Source organism: Leuciscus leuciscus (assembly GCF_965113295.1).
Source record: "Leuciscus leuciscus genome assembly, chromosome: 7".
Classification (NCBI taxonomy): Eukaryota; Metazoa; Chordata; class Actinopteri; order Cypriniformes; family Leuciscidae; genus Leuciscus; species Leuciscus leuciscus.
The window spans coordinates 42882196-42903650 of NC_138731.1; the positions used below are offsets into that span (position 1 = coordinate 42882196).

Consider the following 21455-nt stretch of genomic DNA (forward strand, 5'->3'; position numbering starts at 1 on the left):
TAACATTAGTCAGTTTTACTTGTTTGAACATTCACTGAAAAAAATTAAGATTAGATTTTTGCTGCTTGTTCAAATTTCTTAATTAAAATGAGCTTAAGCAACACAATTGCTGTACATTTTGTCCGAACTTAATTTGATTGTGTTCAATCTCCTTGAATATATGTAAAATTGGAGTTTACTTAATCCGTTTGTGTTGGGTTACATGCATGATTTGTGTTGCATTAACTGAAACTGGGCGGTGCTTGTTAGTTCCCAGCATGCTTTGCATATGGTTGAATTAAGGCCCTGTCCCAAATGGCACACTCCGTGGACTTCCTCGGAGTCCACACTTTGGTGACGTCATGTAGTGCAGACCTATAGGGCCCTTGGCACGAGTCCATGAGGGCGCATTGAGAGGTATTTTTGGGGAAATAACGGTCTGGTTGTTGTTGGACAGGAGAAATCACATTTTTGCGCTCCGACGTCTTATCTCCATGTCCACTACACAGCCTACTTTTACAGTTCTATATTCTGATATTGTGCATGCCACCTGGGCATTAGACAATAGATATACATCATGCTTATTTAAATGATGTATACAGTTGTACATAATAATGTTCCATTTTGAACCAAGATTACAATTTTAACACATAATGAAAATGTGCATGAGTTTCAGATGAATTTACAGGTTTCAATATTCATACTATGTTTACATATGACTCAGTAAAGCCCTGACATTCGGTTCTATTTATTTAATGAATCATAATGTGATCGTATTATTCAACGCACTATTATTACGTTTGAGACATCAACCACTGGTCGATGACCATAATGTTTGTATAAACTGTAGGTAACAACTGGTAAAATGTACATCATAAAAACCGTGATATTTTCTTCTCAGCCATGTCAACAATTATCCGTGAGCGAAATCTCCTCCCATCCGTTGTCTGATTGGCCTTTCGTAAGGATTCCTGGGTAGTTAAAGTGTGTGGAGCCTGCATCTATGTGTGTAAGACCGCTTCAAGGGTACCAAAGGGGGCGCTGCTGAGCACACTTCAGAGCGCTAAAATGCTGAATGGGACGGCCTAGACTCGGCGAGCACGCGCAATTTAAGTCCACGAGACCGAAAGTCCACATGAAGTGCGCCATTTTGGGACCGGGCCTAAGAGAGAATAAATGTTAAAATTAAAGGAGAACTCCGGTGAATTTTTAAGTTAATCTTGATCGTTTTACCTTTGTGAGTACTGTCTATAGAAAAAAAAACGAACCGGATCGGTGCTTGCAACGCGGAGCTGTTACAGTTAATGCCCAGAGCTCCCATTCAGCTAAAACGGCAGTTTTGGGGGCATAAACCTAAAGAGGAAATCCCGCCCTGCAGCTGATTTAATTGGTTTAGGTTACAGTGACGATTGACATGACCAATGAAAACCTTAGAATCAGCTGCAGGGCGGGATTTCCGCTGAAGTGGTTTGGGGGGAAAAATCGCGCACATAGTGCAGGTGGGAGGAGCGTCGTGTTCCGGCTACAACTGAGTTCCCACGGGACTTCAGCGCGAGACTACAGCTAGCCGTCTAAAACACTATTTAGGTGAGTTTAAACAATGGCTAAGTTGCTAAACGCATCTTGTTGTCATGTAAGGGCCCTGTTCATGTTGGACAGACATTTTAATTGCATTTTGTGTCTGTTAAGAGGCACAAAGACACTCTTTAGGTTTATGCCCCCAAAACTGCCGTTTTAGCTGAATGGGAGCTCTGGGCATTAACTGTAACAGCTCCGCGTTGCAAGCACCGATCCGGTTCGTTTTTTTTTCTATAGACAGTACTCACAAAGGTAAAACGATCAAGATTAACTTAAAAATTCACCGGAGTTCTCCTTTAAGTGTTATTTTATGTTTTTTGAGAAAATGATTATACTAATTACAGGGGGTTACCATTGTGGAGAAGAGTGGAGCATTTTGTTTGGCTGTGGACTGATTCAAATACTTTTAACTGTTTTGGATGACGTAGCATGTAAATCTTAGCATTTAAGATGTTAATATGTGCTACTGCTAGCAAATAGCTAGCTATAGCCTATCAATTCAATTGTGTGTCACTAAAATAAATGAGATCTTATTGGATGAATGAATATATAAATATGAATACTTGAATAAAGCCTTTAAAAATTCACTTTGAGACTACTTAAAATGGGTCGCTTAAAATGACGTTGACGTTACATGGACAAATTATGTTTGTTAAACGTAACCCAGTTATATGGAACCGGTTGACATAAAAAAGTCAATTAAAGCCAACATATAATTTTTTTTGAGTGTTGTTTCCTCTCACTGTAAATTATACACTACCGTTCAATTATTTGTTTAAAAATACAAACAAAAACAGTAATATTGTGAAATATTATTCCAATTTAAAACAGCTGTTTTCTATGTGAATATACAGTAAAGTGTAATTTATTCCTGTGATCAAAGCTGAATTTTCAGCATCATTACTCCAGTCTTCAGTGTCACATGATCCTTCAGAAATCATTCTAATATGACGATTTGATGCTCGAGAAACATTTATGATTATTATCAATGTTGAAAACAGTTATTTACATTTTTATTTCATGATGCTATGATGAATGGAAAGTTCGGAAGAACAGCATTTATCTGAAATCTAAAGCTTTTGTAACATTAAACACGACCGTTCAAAAGTTTGGGGTCAGTAATTTTTGGGGGAAAGAAATCAAATAAATCAATACTTTTATTCATCAAGGATGAGTTAAACTGAGCAAAAGTTACAGTAAAGACATTTATAATGTTAGAAAATATTCTATTTTAAATAAATGCTGTTCTTTTGAACTTTCTATTCATCAAAGAATTGTGAAAAAAAATTATACACTGTTTTTAACATTGATAATAATAATGAATGTTTCTTGAGCATCAAATCATCATATTAGAATGATTTCTGAAGGATCATGTGACACTGAAGACTGGAGTAATGATGCTGAAAATTCAGCTTTGATCACAGGAATAAATTACAGTTTAAAATAGTAGAAAACATTCATTTTAAATTGTCATAATATTTCACAATATTACTGTTTTTTTTTTATTGTTTTTTAATCAAATAAATGCAGCCTTGGTGAGCAGAAGATACTTCTTTTAAAAACATAAAAAAATCTTACTGACCCCAAACTTTTGAACGGTAGTGTATATCTGAGGACAGCCCACATGTTTTCTGGCAGGTTTAAGTCAGATGAAGAAAGGGGTTTTCTGATTAGCTCTACATGCTTGTAAACATGTGGTCTGTTGTCCTGCGTGAAGATCATGATCATGATCGAGCTTCACACACACTGAGCTTCTGAAGCCTTCTGTGTTGTGGTTCTTCTGGTTGACGTTGACACTAGAGTCTCTGGTGCATTTGTGGTTAATTCATCACAAGTATTTTGCAGTTAATTTGCACCTTTTCTTTTCAGCACGTTTTTTGAAACCCTTTTGGCTGTTATTAACAGGATTGGTATCGTCTTACGCCACGTTTTTACATTTCTCAAGTGGGATTTTTGTGTTACACCATTTCCTTTTCAAGAATTCACTGACGATGGTGTATTTCAGTAGCTTGTCAGTGACTCTGTGAAGGTTTGAGATGAGAATGAAGTGTGCCTCTTTTTGAGTGAGAAAGATTAATTGCACATATTAATATAGACGTGGCTTAATTTCCTTTAATACTTCCACGAAACACACCCATATGGTAATATTTAATAAGATGATAAACTGGCAGACTGTTCAGAGGATGAGGAAGTTATACAAGCGGCGGGTTTCTATTAATTCATGCTGATTTGTAAGGAATGAGAGCCGTAAATGCACTGCAAAAAAATCAGTAAAAATATATAAATATCATAAATAAAAAGAAAACAAGATGCATTTTCACCTTTTAATGAGGAGTAATTATTCCTTTTTTGTTTTATTCCAGATTCTGCAGTGATGATGTCACAGTGATGTCACTGGGTTGAAATAGAGGCCATCATTAACAGTAAGTGAAAGCTCACACACGCCTGTTCCCGCCATGAATGATATTATAAGTATAACTTAAGTCATTAACATGCACACCAATGAGCATCATGTTATGTTTGTTTATAAGTCAGGTAGATTCTGATTGGCTGTCAATGTTTTTATTCGCTCATCAACTGGGAAAAATCGATCTGAAAGTGATTACAACGGTGTTGTTCCTCTGTGTCGTTATAGTTGTGGTGTGAACTCCACTATTCTCATAGAGTTTTGGGCCCTATGAAATCCATTGTATTTTTTCCCAAATTCAGTTTTATTTTTTTCCCATGTTCCATGTTTTGTTTACATTTTTCTGGATTCCATTTGAAAGTTAAATGATCAAAAAATATGTCTAATGAATTTAATTCATAAAATTTAATAATTTAATTTTAACACTTTTTACACCAGAATTTTTGTTTAAAAAAAAAAACCCAGCATTTTTTTAAAAAATCATTTTCACAAAAATTTCATGGCCCTCAGAATATTTTGTTGTATAAAAAAACAACAACATTCAAATATATCAAAAGAAAGAACAGACCCTCTGCTTTTAAACCACAACAACAAAACATTTTATAATTTTTTTATCAACACTTGAATGTGGGCAAGTTTTTAATAAAAAGCAACATTTTGAACAAAAAGCTGAGAAAATCACATTTTTGTCAAAGACTACGTCTGGATCGGATTCAGAACGATGATTAAAACACAGATGGAGTAGATCGAGTCCATCAACACCCCTAAAGCTCGTCCTGGGTCGACATTTCATTCGGTAACATTAGGCAGTTTTGAATTATATGCTGTTTAATGTTTGATGATCACGTTATTTTACAAATGCGTCTGCTTACATATGATATCGCTTGTTTCTGCTGCTTTTTCACCCGTGTTTTGATCCGGAGATTCTGTACTCTATAGAAGATGTGCAATAGCGCCCCCTACCATATAACAGTGAAAACACATACAATTCTGTCAATGGTTGGAAAGTATGGTCTCATAAATGATGGAAAGTTCAGTCAATGGCGGGGAAAGAGTTAATTTAGCAATAGGACAATCTTATAAAACAGTCCAGCGGGGGAGGAGAGAGCAATCCAACTCAAACTCTGGTTTGGACCAGACAATCGAACACATAAAGTACCCTTATTCATCAAATATATGCCAAATTCTGTGACATTCTACATTACACAGTAAATTACACATTCTACACATTCTATTACACATTACACATTCTAAATTCCACGAAATCGAACACAATCCGAATTTTTTAGTGACGGACCAAAGTTTCGGAGGCAGTGTGTAAGCGTGATTGACATGACGTGAGGCCGTCTCAGTGTGCAAGGGCCTTTAGTGTTTTTAAAGGAACACTCCACCGTTTTTTGAAATAGGGCTTATTCACCTTCTTTCCTACATTTAGATAGGTGGGCAAATGCATTTTTGTCTCAGTGCATGCATTGTTTTAGTTTGACAGGGTTGGCGCTAGCTTAGCTTAGCATAATGAATGGAATCCTTTGTTGCCAGCTAGCATGTCCTGAGTAAAAGTGATATATAAAAAATAAAAAAACCCACCTAATTACTTCTTGTGGCCTGCGTATTCACAACGAGTACAAATACGCGATTTCCTATGCAGATTTTGACTTGGGACTATATTAGGAGGAAGCACAGGCGAAGCACTGCTACTTGGGCACAGAGATATCACGCCCAAGTAGCAGTGCTTCGCCTGTGCTTCCCCCTAATATAGTCCTTAATATATAAGTCAATATCTGCCTAGGAAATCGCCTAGTGTTAATCTGCATCGCTATTTGTACTTGTTGTGAATACGCAGGCCACAAGAAGTAATTAGGTAGGGTTTTTTTTATTTTTTATATCACTTTTATTCAGGACATGCTAGCTGGCAACAAAGGATTCCATTCATTATGCTAAGCTAAGCTCACGCCGACCCTGTCAAACTAAAGCAATGCATTCACTGAGACAAAAATGCATTTGCCCACCTATCTAAATGTGGGAAAGAAGGTGAATAAGCCCTATTTCAAAAAACGGTGGAGTGTTCCTTTAAACTTTTTTGGTTATAGTTATCGTTGTAGTTCTCGTTCTTAATATGATGACACCTAATGCAAAAATAGTTTTCAGTTAATAATAAATATTGAGCTTAATTGTAAATGTGAAAGCTCAAGTCCTTATTTTTTTAGTGTTGTAGAGCTGCTAAAAGTTTTTCAGAAATCTTGCTGTATATTAAGTTGCGCTTTTCAATACTTGGATGCATTTTAAAGCACTTCTTATATATATATATATATTTTTTTTTTAAACACACTTTAGATTTGTTTTTCCAATCGTTTTGTGGTTGCTTTGGAGGGATTGTGTTTAAGTGTTTCTCAGTAAATCGCGTGGATCTAAACGGTGGCTCTGAGATGGAAGAGTGGATTTAAAGAGGAGAATATCCTAGAGAAAAAGAAAAGTGTGATTGTGCACAAATACAATCAGCTGGTCATTATGGCAAAATAAAGCCTGTTGTGAAGCTGAAGAAATGTCGTGTTCATGACTGTGTGTTGTATGGATTTCTGGTGTGTATGTCCTTTAGCGGCGTCTTTGCGAGTGACAGATTGCTGTGATGTGATCAGAGGAGACGGCTCATTAGGTCAGGAATATGTTGAGCTGTAATGACACACTCATCACATCACCAGCGCACAGAACGCATCTCTAAGGTCAAAGCCAGCGGGTGGCCACACACACACACACACACACACACACACTGCTTAAGCTTAGTAGGTCACTGCTTCGCATTGGCTGTGTCTGAAATTGAAGGCGGCGGCATCACTGCCCACTTAGTCAGTGACTTAACAGAAAGCACTTCCTGAGGAAACTGCATTTAGATCATTTTCTAAGGCATCATAATTCATAAATCCCAAAATTTTGTCAGCTATATCCCTAAAATATTTATTTTGCATGATTTGCATGATTTCAGTAAGCAGTCGTGCAGATAAACAAATTCTAACGATGCGTCCGAAAACACGTACTGTATAGTATAGGCTCTACATTTGGTTTGAAACTTGCTTCATGAACGTTAAAAAAGTGCGTACTATAGACCTTGTGTAGCCCCGCCCCTTTTCAGCGCTGCGCTCGTTGTCTTTTGACTTCCGGTCTGTATTTTCACAGCGATTTTGTGTGTTTATGAATGAACGGCTCGTTTTAAAATCTTCCCGGTCGACTGACATTTGTTAAGTCATCTGCTTTAAACATTACAGTCCTCATGATAACTTTCGTTAACTTTACATTAAGTAAATCCTCTTCAAAAGCGAATTACTCCTGGACAGCAGCGCCACAGAAATATACAGAGCGACCGCAAAAACGTAAGTTAAAAGACAATATTCTAAAGATGGCGGCGCCCTCGTTTCTCTGGTGCATAAGGTCTATATAGAGCTTGTGTAGCCCCGCCCCTTTGTGTAGCCCCGCCTCTTTTCATCACTGCGCTCGTTGTGTTCTGTCTTCTGGTTTGTATTTCCACAGCATGATGGGAAGATCTTACAGATTTATGAATGAACCGCTCTTTTTAAAACCTTAATTTTATCATTTCTAAAAAATCCATTTAGCTTTATTTTTGTATCGATTTTTATTTTTAGTAATTTTGAACTTCAGAATTAGTTGCCAAGGCAAGTTTTTCCATCTAATATTTATATTTGAAGAGTTCAGATGCAAAAGCCTCCAAGTGCCATCTGAAATTTTCTTCTAGAATGATCATTTTTATCAAGCTTGTATATTTAAGTTAAGTAATTTCACTTTAAATGACAATTAATAGGTAATTTGCATTGCCATTTAAGTGAAATTATTAAACTTACATTTACGAGCTTGATAAAAATGATAATTCTAGAAGAAAATTTCTGATGGCTTTTGCATCTGAACTCTTCATTTATTTCAGCTTTTTTTCAGTTACATAAAACAAAAGAATTTAATAGTTTTAACTTTTAGATGACAATATCAACCCTATAAATGAAAGGGACTGCATGATTGTATCCGTCTTTGTTCAGGGTCGGAGGATGAACCGACAGATGTGTGTTTTGTGATGTTTTTCTCTGAGATGACTCTGTGGCCTGAGGTCACAGCATAACCTTCTGAGGTCCATCTTTGGAGAAATCAATCCCGGCACTAATCAGTGTGTTTCTGTGGTGCTGAAATAAAGGTGGTGAAGTGGCGATTTATTAGAGCCGAGCGTGTGTATAGTTGTGGGGCTCAGCTGGGATAAACCTACAGCGGGTCAGGTGAGGTCGAGCTCCTTAAGTAACATGGCAAACACACAGATAGGGATGATCTGTCGTCCAAACCTGTCTATCTGAAGAGTGAAGGGTTCACACGCAGGGTCACGGCCTCCTCTGGTCCGTTCGTCCTCTTACGTCTTGCTGGTTTTTTTAAATGGGGAAAAAGTTTTGAGTTTGGAAACATTTTAAAAAAAGAAAGATCATGGAAAATGTAAGAGTGTTCAGACAGACATTTTAATCGTGTCTGTGATTTAAACTTAAGCAATAAGCCTCTCGAAGCCGTGATTTACAGTGGATTTAGAGCAGCTAAGGGGCGTTGTTAGCTAGGACGCGGAGCGGAGCGCCTCAAACCCCATTAGCTGTTCTAAATCCACTGTAAATCACGGCTTCGAGAGGCTTATTGCTTTTATAAAACGGTTACTCCATAAAAATATTTATTTTATTCATAAAATAAACAACAGCAACAAAAAATATTACGTTATAACACATTTATTCCTCCGCCAAGCAATGTAGTTCCGAAGAGGTTGCTAAGCAACACATGCAGCAACACAAGCGGCGGTTGCGCAGTAACGCTAATGTAATGGTCACAGGTGTGTGTGTTTGAGTCATTTATAACGGCTTTGAACGCGGCTCAACCAATCAGAATCAAGGACCGGAACTATCCGTTTTATAATTCAGTATTAGAAACAGTGTTACTGTACTGTAATCTGTTCAAACTTAGTGTCAGCAAATCAATTCAAACTCTGATTCAATGATTTACTGTATGTCTTCACTCAATGTTCACAGAAGTCTCAGATTCTCTTTTTTTATATTAAATGTTAAATGTTGTAGAAATATATGTATTATATTAAACTTACCTGTATACATTACCTGAAAATGATTTTTGAACATATTGAATTGAAGGTGTTTTGTTTCACTTTTTCCAATCAGAGAAACCCTAATTTCACGTATTTTAACGTAAAAAGTAAATTATGTTAAAAATGTAGTTAAAATAATTAAGGAATGTTTTCCACGCAGTTTGTTATTTCAGGAAGAAAGAGTGAAATGTAATCATTTTGACTTATATAAATGATAGTTCCTCTAATTAGGACAAAAACTTGAGCCATTTTAGAGCAAATTAATAAATAGAATTTCACCAAAAAAAAAAAAAAAAAAATCATAAATAAATATATATATATATATATTTATATATATATATATATATATATATAAAAGTAAAATAAATAAATAAATATATATATTAATAATAAATAATAATAATAATAATAATAATAGATAATAATTTTTTTTTATATATATTATTTTTTTTATATATTTTTATACACACACACACACACACACACACACACACACACACACACACACACACACACACACACACACACACACACACACACACACACACACACATATATATATATATATATATATATATATATATATATATACTATATATATATATATATATATATATATACTGTATATATATATATATATATATATATATACTGTATATATATATATATATATATATATATATATATATATACTGTATATATATATATATATATATATATATATATATATATATATATATATATATACTGTATATATATATATATATATATATATATATATATATATATATACTGTATATATATATATATATATATATATATATATATATATATATATATATACTGTATATACTGTATATATATATATATATATATATATATATATATATATACCGGTATATATAATATATATATATTAATTTTTTTATATATAGTAGGCCTACACTATATTGTTATACTCTTAGAAGAAAAAGCTCTAGAACCTTAAAGGGTTCCCATCATGGAATAATTATATGGATTTAGTTTTAATTTTAAATTAATTCCACAAACAGCTCGTAAACACACTTCATTACTTGGAAAAAATTGGAAATACCCCCATTAAACATGAAAGTATTATGCAATCATTTAAGACATGCCTTCTTATTTAGAACTTTTAAAATTGGGATCAAAAGAACCTAGAATTCTACACAGAACCCCATTGAACCTTTGTGTTTCACAGTGCAGTGAGCTCTTATCTGAAAAGATCATGGTAAATCTGACATGAGCTGCTGCAGGAACTGATTTAAGCAGCATCGAGAAATGGCTTCGACCTCTTGTTTTCTATCCTCTGTAAAATTGACTCCAGAATCTGCCGGAAAATTCTCCTGCTTTTGGGACGTGCGTCTAAAATGGCTCCAGTATCATCATCATCCTCTCTCCTCCTCGGAGCTGCATAAACGGCACTTAGTTGGATGAGTGTTGGCCTGCGGTGCTGAGGAGAATATCCCTGCCGTCAGCTCTTCCCAACACTCGTAGAGGTGACGCCAAGGTGAAGGCAGGCTCGCAGAATGCTTGGAAATCATTGATATTCTGACTCGCAGGCTGCAAATGGCTCGGTGGCAGATGGAGTCTTTGTCAGGGAAGAAAAATGGCAGCGAGGGAGTAACGGCGCTGTTTCTCCCCCCGTCGGCGGGCGAGAGAGAGTCGGGATGACCTTCGTCACTCAGGGGGATCCGGGACCACTACTTCCATCAATTAGCAGTCTCTTTGTTTACATGGGAAGTGGAAAATGATCAAAATATGCTTCTTTTTTTTTTTTTTTTTTTTTTAATAGAGGCAGTGATTGTGAACACACACAGAAGGTGGTCATGTCTCTGTTTGAGTACAGAAAGCTTTTATTACACTTGATTGATCGAATTTAGTAGAATAAGTAGAAATTGCTTATTATTTCAAATAAGTAGAAATATTAAATGGACAAGTTTTTGTTTTTGTAGGGCTCAGTGATATATTGAATATTCATAATATATGATTCAGCTGGTTGTCCTTTTTTTTATTTTGGTTTGTTAATATTAGAGTGTTCCGACTGTCATTTTAATAGTGTCTCTGATTTTAAAGTTCAGTTGCAAAAACAGCATTCGAATTAGAAAGTTTGATTAATTCATCATAAATCTGTTCAAAATATTGTTTTTTTGATGGCCGAAGCCGATATCTTTGAGAGCAGGGTGGCCGATGGCCGATATAAAGCCAGTTGGGGATATTTTGGGGATATTTAATTTAATTTTATCAATCAATAAATTCCTCTTGAAACAAACTTTGTTGTATTATTTTAATTTAATACTGTGAAGCTGCTTTGATACAATCTGTATTGTGAAAAGCGCTATACAAATAAACTTGACTTGACTTGACTATATATATATATATATATATATAGATGGATAGATAGATAGATATAGATATAGATATAGATATAGATATAGAGATATAGATATAGATATATAGATAGATATTATGTAGCTACTTATCCATTTTCTTGCGAGTGCCATCAAGATTACTCTCTGGTGCCGTGCACTTGCCGCGAGACTCCGCCCACACGCTGTTCTGATTGGCTGTGGGTTTTGATTGATTTTGACGCATCTCGGTGTTGACGGTAAATGAGAAAGTATTTTAGCCTGAATGTTTGCCTTTTCTGTTGCAAATAATATAAAAGCAACACTTTACTTTTTCGCATAGCATTTATTTACTTTCTTTGTTTACCAGTTCTGTCTAACAAAGTATTAGATGTGTGACTGACAGAGATCGTGAACTAATGAAGATGGAGAATGTGAGTGAGCGCTGTGTGATCAGGCGCTGGTGTTCTCAGCGCCGCCCGTCAAAATAAAAGTCCCGCTTCCAATACATCGGCCAATCAGAAAAACGTATCGGCCGATGCCGATATTTTAAAAATGCCAAATATTGGCCGATATATCGGTTGACCACTAGTTCTAACTGTCAGTTTCGGCAAATCAATTCAAACTAATTAAAGCTGCCGTCGGCAACATTTTTTTGATCATATTCAGTGTAATCGACACTATAATCCGACAGAACAACATAAATAAGGTGGTTTTAGAAAAAAACCCGAGCTTCTAACTCCACCTGGAGCGTGTTATTTGTTTTGCAAAAATCCAGCGCTCCCTCTTCATCAGGTCCAATCAGCGCAGGGGGGGGTGAGATCTGACTGTCAATCACAGGTCGTGCACACGCCACAGATCCCCCCCTCACTCGCGCACGTTAATATCACATGCACACGCCACGCCTGAAGTTCGCCTGGAGATTGCATGAAGCGTGATGGCGGAGAGAAAATCTACTAACAAGCTTCCAATTCCTCGGTTATTGCTATCTATGGATAGATTAGCCAGGGCAGCCTACCTCCGAGTCCATGGTGTTGATAGATGCTGAAGAGACGGACGCGTTCACAGAAAATCAGGTACACACGCACAGTGACGCACTGAGGAGCACGACCTCGATGGGAGGGTGCTCGCTGGTAGTGGGGAGGGGCATGAGAGTTGTAAACATTCAAAATTTTGGCTAATCGACCCAATCTGCCAGACTTGCCGACGGCAGCTTTAATTGATTCATCACTCAGTTTTCACAGAATTTTCTTTTTCATATGAAAATTTTTTTGTAACAATAGTTATATATTATTGGTTTATAATAACTGAAAATTATTCTTGAGCTTGATAGTCAATTTAATTTATACAGAAGATTTGTTTTGTATGTTCAATGTAAAATATATTACTCTACTTAAAATAATCACGGCTTGTTTTGAACCCGTAATAATAATTTTAATAAATTACACTTCTTCTAATTTGAGAAAAAAGCTTGAGGCATTCACAAAATATTAAGATATATAATATCATCCAAAAACAAGCTATTTTGCCCATTTTTTTGCTATATTACCCATTTAAGCTTTATGCTAAAATAGTTATTTTTCCTCCCTTTTCCCATAATTTAATGAATGAGAATAAAGCGATGTAATATTGCTATTTATGCATTAAATGCGACAGAATGACTTAATGGACAGGGTCACTCTCATTAAAGCCGTGTTAATCTTTAAACACAATTACCTGCGCAAATATGTTTGCATGAAAGACATTACGGGAGAGTAAAAGTCCAAATATATTTGAAAAGAAAAAGAGAGAATTGTTTTCAGCTCTTGTTTACCCTGTCTCGTTTAACAATTAGCATAATTAATGGGACTAAACTATCCCGATCATTAAACAAGATTTTTAATGGATTACATTTAATGATTTAAAGGCTCTTTTATGGAGTGAAGTAATTACCCAGCATTCACTGTTCAAACACAGAGCACGTTTTCTGCTGCGGTGTGAAAGGAAAGATTAAGCATGTTGTGCATTTGAACTCATTGTTTTTGCAGTGAAATTGTAAGTGTAAGTTTGGATGGAAGAGGGAGTTGTTGAGAAACAGTGGTGGTTATTACATGACCATTTCAGGTTTGCAATCGCACAAATACGAGTTGTAATTCCTCTGACATCCGTATTCCTTGTTCAGAATGGAAAATCGATGAATAGAAACAGCCGTGCGGAGTGCTGAATAACATCTATAATGTAATTCTCTGGTGTAATGTGCATGTATTGCAGGTTGATGGCTGATTTTCATTAGCGGCCTCATTGACATGCACGCTGTGTCTTCCTGCACCAGAATGCACATTGTCATTGTTTGAATATTGAGTGCATATTATTTTTTCTTTTTCCGGCAAATCTGCTCTTAAATGTGCACAGGTTGCAGTATATTGGATGAATTAAATGTATTTTTCAACATTGGTTAACTACACGGTTGCTGGATTCATAGATTTAAGCCTTTGATCGTCTCTAGGAATTCTCCTGTTTTCCCAGATGCATGAGACTGAGGCCACAGGTGACAACAGAGCTGCTTTATATTTAGCACAATGTAGCCATCCAATCAGATCGCATCCTTCTGAATAAATCATTTCAGACAAGAATTGGTGATAGATGCCCTGGGAATTTTTCTCTCGTGTTGTGTTATTAATGCACATCACTGTCAGCTCTGAGAATCAGAATACAGTGAGATGTCTCTTTTATCTGTTGATTTTTACATCAAGCAATAGACGATTTGATGCAATTCGTAATTTGATTTTAAAGCGCTGTATTTTTTTAACCGTGCAATGCATCTTAACGCTTGCAGTCATTTGCGTTAAAGTGGCACTATAATGTGATGAATCCTTCACGGTGTAACAAGCACGCAGCGCTCTCTGCTCTTTAGAGATGAATGAGTGTTGGCCAAGGGCAGTGCCAGCGTGTTTGATGGTGTTGATGATTTATGATTACTTTAACAAGGCAATTTGTTCCTTAGCATTTAAACTGCAGCGGTGCATGCTTTACTGGGATACAGCATTGAGCTGTTGACAGAAGATGGGTTTTGTAAAATAGATACAAGCATTGCTATAGATCGATTACATGTTTGCGCTGTTCTGCTCTTCAAAATGATGTTGGACAAAGTTGTTCAGGGACATAAAATATAAAAATGCATACACTGTAAAAATTATTGTAATTGTAATGTAAACAACTGTAAAAATGCAACAATTAGCCTAAAACCAGGGACATTTCATGTAATTTTACTGTAAAATAGTTACATTTACAGTTTTGGGCGAGAAGTTTGATGGTTTTTCATTGAAACTGTCTCTTCTTAGTTTTTTATTATTAGTTATTATAAAGTTCTTATCAGTTATATATATGTATGTGTGTGTGTGTATGTATGTGTGTGTGTATGTGTGTGTGTGTGTGTATGTGTGTATGTATATGTGTGTATGTATGTGTGTGTGTGTGTATATATATATATATTATGATGTTATATAATTTTCTTACTGTTTTACGGTCGTGATTGTTGCGCTGATGGCATTTTGTATTTTATGTTTGTGACACTGGACACTTATTACTTAAGCTTGTGGAAAAACGACTTCTTTGATTCATCATGTGACTTACACTTTATCACTGGTAGTTGTATTATAACACCGTGTCCTAACTACACACGATAAAAGGTTATTTTCCATGTTAATCAGAGTGTTTGTCCTGACGATGATTCTATTTTAGAAACTGTTTCTATTTTTCTGTGACGTCGCGCTGGAACAACAAACACAAAGTGTGGCGATGATAATCTCAGGTACTGTTTGGCCCTGTCGCAAATGGCGCACTTCATGTGGACTTTCGGTCTCGTGGACTTAAATTGCGCGTGCTCGCTGAGTCTAGGCCGTCCCATTCAGCATTTTAGCGCTCTGAAGTGTGCTCAGCAGCGCCCCCTTTGGTACCCTTGAAGCGGTCTTCCACACATAGATGCAGGCTCCACACACTTTAACTACCCAGTAATCCTTGCGAAAGGCCAATCAGACAACGGATGGGAGGAGATTTCGCTAAGAAATAAGAAAATATTATGGTTTTTATGACCTAGATGTACATTTTACCAGTTGTTGCCTACAGTTTATACAAACATTATGGTCATCGACCAGTATAATAGTGCGTTGAATAATACGATCACATTATGATTCATTAAATAAATAGAACCGAATGTCAGGGCTTTACTGAGTCATATGTAAACATAGTATGAATATTGAAACCTGTAAATTCATCTGAAACTCATGCACATTTTCATTATGTGTTAAAATTGTAATCTTTATTCAAATGGAACATTATTTACTATTATTATGTACAACTGTATACATCATTTAAATAAGCATGATGTAATATTGTCTAATGTCCAGGTGGCATTCACAATATCAAAATATAGAACTGTAAAAGTAGGCTGTGTAGTGGACATGGAGATGAGACGTCGGAGCGCAAAAATGTGATTTCTCCTGTCCAACAACAACCAGACCGTTATTTCCCCAAAAATACCTCTCAATGTGCCCTCGTGGACTCGTGCCAGGGGCCCTATAGGTCTGCACTACATGACGTCACCAAAGTGTGGACTCTGAGGAAGTCCACAAGTCCACGGAGTGTGCCATTTGGGACAGGGCCTTTATGTGCTTAATTTAATGTTAATTTGTGTAATGTGTAATGTGACTTTGAATATCATTTAGTGCTCCAGCTTTGTAGCTGTAAAAGAAACAATGGATAATTCACCTCAAACTGTGAACAAACAAGTGTATTCTTTGACAAAGATTGTTTTTGTAACTCAGTAGACTATGTATTTGAATAATATTTAAATGGTGTAATATTTGTGAATTTGATTATGTAGCTGCTTATCCATTTTCTAGCGAGTGCCGTCAAGATTACGCTCTGGTGCCGTGCACTCGCCGCGAGACTCCGCCCACACGCTGTTCTGATTGGCTGACTCTGCCCACACGCTGTTCTGATTGGCTGTGGGTTTTTATTTACATTATTTGATACATTATTTGTCGCTGGAATCTTATCGCATCGCGTCTGGTTAGGACACGGTGTAAAGGTACAAAACAAATTTAAGTACTTTAGCACTAACATCTGTATGAACAGCAGCAAATGTGCATCTGTTTAGCTGTCAGTAAAGAGAGTGACTGTGTTAAAAACTAGTTGTTCCGTTCATGTCTCTGTCTGAATCTTTCAAGTGTGAATGCGTCACTCCTGTGAATAACTGAACTCTGTGTGAACCGAATGAGATGAACCCCTGGAGACGGCAACATGGTTTGAGGTTAAACTTGATTTACTTTGAACATCTGCCCGAAGCAGGTGTGAGGGAGTCGAACATTGAGCTTCGCTGTATTTCTAATACTATCAGGGGAGCTTTAAACCAGATGATAAAATAAATACAGGGATTTCATATATAGGATTCACTGCTTGGCACTTATTAAATGTAATACTTACATTTGGTAGAGATATTTAGGGCCTGCTTGTTTAATTGACTGTTCTGAAAGACCCGCCCCCTGTAGTTACTGTTGCTATGTCCGACAAGCCACGCCTCTCTCACACCACACACCATGTTCTCACGCAGTGAAACACACATCGCGGAGGAGAGAGGACACTGACAACACACTGACACACAGGACAGACCAGCTTACTTTTGATATGAAACAAAGTCAACTTTCAAATTTGGTCATTTTTAAAGAAATGTAACAATAAATACCATTTTGTGGCTCTTTAATGTGTCGTGACAGATCGCTCAGTTAAAGCTGCTCGTGAACCGATCATCTCTTCCTTCTAGTTCATTTATAGCATCATATAAACATGAAAGAACATCAGAAGGAATGTTGTTTTAACCGCGGAAAGACGTCAGTACACGTTTTTCAAGTTCTAATCCACCAACGTTAATCTACTAACTCTCCCGACTGCTTTGTCGGACATAAATGGCGGATTCGGCGTATGGCGGATTATGATTGGTCAGATCGCCTGTCAATCAAACTCCCTGCGAAGGGTCAATTGGAGGATTAGGCCTTACACTCACCATACATGATTGTTTCTTTTTGTCTTTAGTCAGTAAAACAGCACAAATTATGTTTATCCTCGTTTTTAATGTCATCTGGTTTGTATTTTCTTTGACCTTGTGTGATTTTGTTGAGCGTCACACAACCACATGTCCATATTCAAACATTCTGTAACATCCTAGAAATGCATGATTTTCTTTTTATTTGCTGATAGAGGAGCCCACCACAGGACTATTAGACTAAATGATCAAGATTATTGAGGCGATTATGCCCTTTAATCATGCTTTGGTGAGGTATTGTCTTGCTCCAGTCAAAGCCCAAATTACTGTGTCTGAAATGTGCAAATAACTATAGCGCCGCCGTCATGGGAGTGTGCTTTATTTTCTGAGGTTTATCGTTGCAATAAACAAATGCATTTTCCATTTGGTGGCTTTATAAAACAGAGCCTCTGTGATTTGTTAAAAGAATAGTTCACCCCAAAATAAATATTCCGTCATTATTTACTCGCCCTCATGAAGATCCAGACCTGTATGCTGATATTTTTCCAGTGGAACACAAAAAGTAAAATTTCATACAACTTTTTTTGGCTTCCATCAGCAGTTCATAGTGACATCACTCATGATAGAAATTCACACACAAAAAAATATGCACACAAAAAAATCTGAAGACTTTTAAAGGTATAGTGGAGGATTTTCCCGAATTTTAGAAAAGAACCGCCCTCCCCACTTTTTGAAAAAATGCACATGCGCAAAACTCTAACTGAGAGGGAACGCCTATTAAACGTGTGCACGAGAGACGGCTAGCATCGCTAATCATAGCTTACATTAACTTTTACTAGCAGTGATTTTAAATGGATTTCTCCAAATAGCATGCCAAACTTTACCTGTCGAGTAGTAACTTCACGACTGAGGCATCAGTGGGAAGCCCAACCTGTGCTTTTAGCGCACGCCAGTGTGTGAAATATTCTCCCAAAAACACTCTGGTCTTGTTTCTTTTTTCAGAGGCCTTTCTCTTCTTGTCATACAATTCGTAGACACTTTTTCTCTTGCGACCCTCAGACATTTTGAAAAAACCCGGTGAGAACGGCGAGCTTCAATGAATGGCTGAAACCGTAGCTCACCACACACATATACACCTGAAAGTGCGCATGCGCAGAAAGGACGAGCACGTACGACGGCCTTACGTAAACATATCACCAGAATGATTGACAATTAGGAGGACCAATAGTCTTGATGATCCACCCGGAAAAAGAAAATCCTCCACTATACCTTTAAATATTGTGCATACGTCGCATGGACTTCTGGGTTTTTGGCTGTCATATCTAACGTGACGTTTAATATGCAGATTGGTGTGAGAGGTGAAATATAGTTCACAAGTCCAGTGGATTAACATGAAGTTGTGACTGAAAGTTCTTCCCAATTTGTACTTTCATGTTCCATGGAAAATTTCCTTTGTGTTTTCCCAAACCTGTACAGTATGTCGCTGAGTGAATAATGACACAATGACACAATCTTTGTTTTCTTTAACACGGCTCTCTTTTATAATGCTACAAAATGTTAAATAAACTTTTTTTGTTTGTTTGTTTGTCAAGGCCTCGTTTACACTGTCAGTGAAATGTGACCCAATTCCGATTTTTAGCTCATATGTGACACGGATTGGATGTGTTCTATGACAGTGTAAACAGGAAAAAAAACGCATGCTCCTTGTTAAAGCCAACATTTAAAGCCAATATGCTCCCACCAGTCCTGAGATCTCTCACACACACAATAACTGAAGCATATATGCAATGATGGCTCTTTTCATCCTCCTTCGCCTCAAAATTATGGTGATGTTTGGCGAACTTCGCATTTATCGCAGAGCTAGCATCAAGCATATTTCACGTCCGCCCATCTGTGCAAGAGAATTTAACCCTTTAAGCATGCGCGATGTGTCAGATAGTATAGCAAGTGTAAACACGTGAATCGGATATGGGTCACAGTTGAAAGAACGTGTAAACGGACGGTAAAAAATAAATCGGATAAAGGTAACAAATCAGAATTGGGCATCAAGACCTGCAGTGTAAACGAGGCCTTAGTTGCTCATTGTTGGAAATCTGATTATTTTGACTCCATAACTGGTATCTGGTATCGTCCCGACTCCCTCATTGTCTGTTTACAAATGGCTATCGGCAGATTTGTGACAAACTTGAAACCTGGATGCTTGCGTTATGAACAAACAAGACCTGAACCTCCCTTTCATTTCATGGCAACTGAATACAAGACTTCTCAGCTTTACGTGAGAACACTATACTCTGATTTTCTCATCATATGTGTCATTTAAATTGAATTCCACTATGGATACAGAAAGAGAGCTGCTTTTTTTTTTAAATCTCTAGTCTAATTCGATCTGTCTGGTTTGCAACTGCATACTGTCGGTTTTCAACGTTGAGGTTGAACTTCTCATGTTGAATCTTAACACCAATCACAGGTGGAATATATTTTGGGATTAGGATGTGTCTGCTTGATTTTACAGGGCAGTAATTGCACGCACGCACGCACGTGTACTACACACTCGAGCAGCTTTTATGAATTCTACATACCCTAAATTTAATTTGTAATTCATCTTGATGGGAGAAAAGGGGCCGTTTTCAGGCTCTTTTTGTGTCTTTTTTTTTCTTTTTCTTTTTTTCTAGTCCAGGGAGAATGTACCGTTGTGGTTGTTTTTGCATGTGCCATTGCTTTCATCAGAACTAATTTCCACAGATCAAGCTCATATTCTTCTGGGATTCGATTCTGTTGCAGAGTGTAAATTAAAACTCTCTTCAGGAGGTTCTGAGCTTCGCTCTTTATTGGCAACACAAAATCATTGCAATAAAGAAATTGAAGTCAAGGGTTTCACAAGATGCTAATCTTGAATAATAAAAGCATCAGCTCTGTTCCAGAACCTATTTATCTGCCTACATAATCAGCATTGACTTTGTCTTGGATTTTAGTCTGTTAGATTCAAGAAAATATCATAATGTTTTCCTATTAAAAAATATTAATTTAAAAATGGTTGGATTTTATTATATTTTTTCTTATTTTTTAAAAAAATGTAACCAGGGCTGCATCCTATCATGTCTCTTAGTCCACTCATGGATTGATTCAGAAGACATTTTTATTTAGCTAGCATTTCATATTTGATTTTTTTAGATTTTTTATATCCGTATTTAACATGTATGTCCTCCACATTTCAGTGGAAGTATTAGTATTTAACATGACTGCTCTCTTGCCGAACCGAGAGCTTTTCTTTATCACTCTGTTTCTCTCCTTCCTTGAGATTCACTCCAGTACTTACAATAATTCAATAGCTCATTTCAGCAGTATTTCATGTAAAATGCTTATCCATTTTTCACACATCATCAGTGTCTTTGGATGAGAGCCAAGGCTGGAAATTCCTCCACATTCCTTATTCCCAAACTATTCAATAAACTGAATAAAAAGTTTAAACTAAAATGAATTATAATTTAATAATTTTGTAATTGTATGTGTGTGTGTGTATGTATATATATATGTGTATTAAATATTAAATAGATGGCATTAAATGAATATATTAAATTACATTAAATAATAAATAAAATGCATAAAAATTATGGAAATAAAATAATTAACAAAAAAAACAAAATTAATTATAAATAATTAATTAAAAGTAAACTTTTTTTTTTTTGTTAAAGTGTAAATTCTGTTAATATTATTATTGTCATTTTGCAAATGTCATTTTATGATGCTTCATAAGATAATATGTGAGAAATGTATATGATCATGTCAAATGGCTGTCTTTAACCTGAGCTCGGACGCTCTAATGCGAATGTCACACTCATATAATCCCCTCCACAAATGTTAAGAGACCTTCATGTCATACCGCTGTTCACCTTCAGCTTGACTTTTTTTATTTCTGTCTCTGACAGTTCTAGAGGAACAACACAGAAATGATGTCGACCCTCTTGCCTTCTCTATAAATAG

At 36.3% G+C, this 21455-nt stretch overlaps 1 protein-coding gene and 1 long non-coding RNA gene across 2 annotated transcripts in view; both read left to right on the forward strand.

The window, feature by feature from the left end:
* baz2bb (bromodomain adjacent to zinc finger domain, 2Bb) overlaps window positions 1–21455 on the forward strand; it is a 124437-nt gene that overhangs the window by 13917 nt on the left and 89065 nt on the right. Inside the window, exon 2 of the mRNA XM_082175783.1 lies at window positions 3921–3980. The gene's annotated coding sequence lies outside the window, so the exon portion shown is untranslated. The remainder of the gene's footprint in view (window positions 1–3920; window positions 3981–21455) is intronic.
* Window positions 5227–6269, forward strand: LOC309503690. Its single transcript, XR_014207821.1, has 2 exons — window positions 5227–5332; window positions 6028–6269. It is a non-coding gene; the product is annotated as an uncharacterized lncRNA (long non-coding RNA).